Source organism: Lactuca virosa, chromosome 3, assembly GCF_052849685.1.
Source record: "Lactuca virosa cultivar CGN04683 chromosome 3, Lactuca_virosa_CGN04683_v6, whole genome shotgun sequence".
NCBI lineage: Eukaryota > Viridiplantae > Streptophyta > Magnoliopsida > Asterales > Asteraceae > Lactuca > Lactuca virosa.
Window position 1 is genome coordinate 330,675,584 of NC_136428.1, and position 3,183 is coordinate 330,678,766.

A 3,183-nucleotide genomic window follows, 5' to 3' on the forward strand; every position below is an offset into this window, starting at 1 on the left:
CTTATATTCAGTGATGTATATTGTGACTATGTTTCCTTCTTAATTTTTGCTACTTATTATTGTTGAGCTTCACAAGATCCCTCGAGATTAACTCATATTTTGCACCACAATCTCATTTTCAATTCAAGTTCTTCTATCAACAATTGGTATCAGAGCCATAGTTGTTTCTTTTTAACTTTCGTTGAAAATCCATAATCCTTTTTAAAGAAAAACTTTGATTTAAAAGGCCTTCTAACAGTGGTGCAGGTTCTCATCGAGCTCCAATACTTGTTGTAAGTGAATATCATCACTGTTCTCAACATATGGAAAGATATCTACGGAGACTTGGAAAGGAAGTTTGGAGATCTGTAGAAAAAGAACCACATATACTTGTCCTTACACCCATTGTCACTGATGAAACTCAAACCAGACTTGGAGGTGGTCAAGCTACAATGACCATATCTTCCTAAGATGACATAGACAAGATGGAGAAAGATGAAATTTCTTTCTATGAAATCTCTTGTGGAGTTTCTCCTGACATTTTTAATCTAATTATTAACTACAAATTGGCAAAAGAAATATGGAATGCTCTTAAAAATCTTTATGAAGGAATAGAGCAAGCTCAAGACAAGAAGTTGACTACTGTCTTGAACGATTTCAACAGCTTCAAAGCTCTCCCTGGAGAAATTCTTGACGATTCTTTCAAAAGATTCAACCTCGTCATCACCAAACTCTCAAATACAGGTATCACTCGAAGTGATCATGAAACAAATCTGCAGTTCCTTGATGGTTTAGGAAAGCAGTGGACCATGGAAAATATGATAGTTCAAGGAGACAGCAAGATCAAGACTCTGTCATTATACAAACTCTATGGTGAACTCCAAGCTCAAGATTCTATGGTGGTGAAAGACTTCATGGATCATGGCTAACCACTTGCCTTGGTCGCTCACTCACCGCATTTTACCAACCGACCTCCTCAGTATCCTCATACTGGTGATTCCTCATACCAAACCCCATATGATGACACACTACAATCATATGAATCGGAGATGCAACCAGATGACGAGGAAGCCTTTCAACATGCTTTAGCCTTGGTCAGTCAATAGTTCAACATGCTCCCTCCACCCAACTACCATAAAAATCGACAGTTCACCAGAACACCTTTTAATCGAAGCTACAATCCATAGAACAATACTCCTCATCACCACCCTCAACCTTCCAGATACCCTAGAAATTCATCATACCAACCACAACCTCAAAAACATACCTAATGATTACTAACTCCACTGAACCACCAATTGAGGACAAACCTTCTGGCACTGCAGATGTCAACGAAGAGAAGAAAGAATGAGTCCTTATATGTCATAATTGTCACAATGAAAATCACTTTGCTAGAGACTGTAAGGCTAATATGGTGAAATATAAAGCATTCTATCTTATAATGGATTAAGAGGTTGATGACAAAGAAAGAGCGATCGAAAAAACATTTATAGCACAAGTAAGGAGAGGCCATCAAGTATGGTCTTCAGGAGATGAAGATGATGAAACAGATAACAAGAAGAAACGAGGCAAGTTGTGTCTCATTGCAAAGAAGAGTGAGGACAATGAAGATGGATCTGCAAGACTAAAGAAGAACTACTGCTTCATGGCAAGAGAAGGGAACATCAGCATCGTTGAACAAGTATAATTTATGATTCGGTCAAATAATTATAGCATGCATGACTATAAACCACATCTAGAAAAACTTACTCAAATGTGTGCTAACGTCCTTTCATATTATAACAAAGCTTTAGATGAAAATGACATAGCGACCCAATAGGATTACCACCTGAGAGGAAGACTACAAGACAAGAAGCTTAAGGTCATTATGTTAGATGCTAGGTTGCTTCGTGAAACTCATTTAGATGTTGCTTCATGAAATTGTATGTTTGAATCATTAATAGGAAAGCTCTTTAATGAAAGTGAAGTAATTGAGAATCTTGTTAGCAATGGGTCAGTAGATAATACTTATAATTGGGGTTGGTCAAATGGATACAACACCGGAGAGAAATCTCCACCTCGGTTTGATGTCGAACATCCTTATATCCCACTAGAAAGAACCTTCCACTTCCTAGTCAATGACAATACCTATCCTAAAGACATCCAATGTCATTTTGGAAAACTTCGTGTGTTGAGCAACAACTGTGTCATTGAAGGGATTCTCCTAGAAACATTGGGAATCTCTAATAATTGTCATTCCATATCAGTCACTGGAACAATCTATTCTGGATTAGGATAAAAAATAGTTGAAGAAATCATTTTGGAAGGACCAAACATATCCCTAAAATCCTATGTTGACGAAGAGATAATCTTATAAGGATCAGACTTACCTTTAAAAGCAAATGTCCTTGAAGTTATGACTACTGCCTCCTCTACGGTATTTCACTCTTCGGCTCAAACAAAAGTCTCACCGAAGACTTATGTTAAGGTAACTAAAAAAAATTCAAACTCTTCCACAAGGGATAAGAATGGACAAATTTGAAATCGGACAGTGCTCCAAATGTCATGAACTCTACAGTTCAGATGGCTCCTCTCCAATACCTTTACCGAAATCCAGACTTTTCAAAAGTAAAAGACCTAAATTGAACAAATTTGATATTTTGTCACCAAAAGATGAAGCAAAGCAAGCCTTAAAAATTGAAATTAAATCTCGCATTAAGGAAAAGGAAAGCTGAATCAAATCTCAAGGTTATTGTAAACAAAAGGTCGCCATTTTCAAAGAAAACTATAACACCCTATCCCGAATCGTTTCCTAATTCGGGGCCGTGAACCGAAGACCGGTTAGAATAAGGCTTAGGGCCTTTGATAAAGGGAGATTTAGACCTATTTGGGTGTGGGTAAGGTAGGATAGATGATCCGGGAAGGTTGGTTTGTGATTTGGAGCCCAAGGGTATAAACGTAAAGTGGAAGTTGGGCATTTTGATGAATTTTGGATTTTGTCTGGAAAGTTTTAAGGCAAGGATGACTTGATAGAATTGTAGAGCTTCTCGTTACCTTTCCGGGGATATAAGGATCGTCAAAAACAGACTTAGAATGAAGAAGTTATGGCATTTGGAAGTTGGGTGGTAAGCCTAGTACGCTGGGCGTACTAGGGTTAAGCTTAGTACGTTGGGCGTACTAGACAAGATGGTCGTGGAAGCATTATGGAGTACATAGGGTGTACCA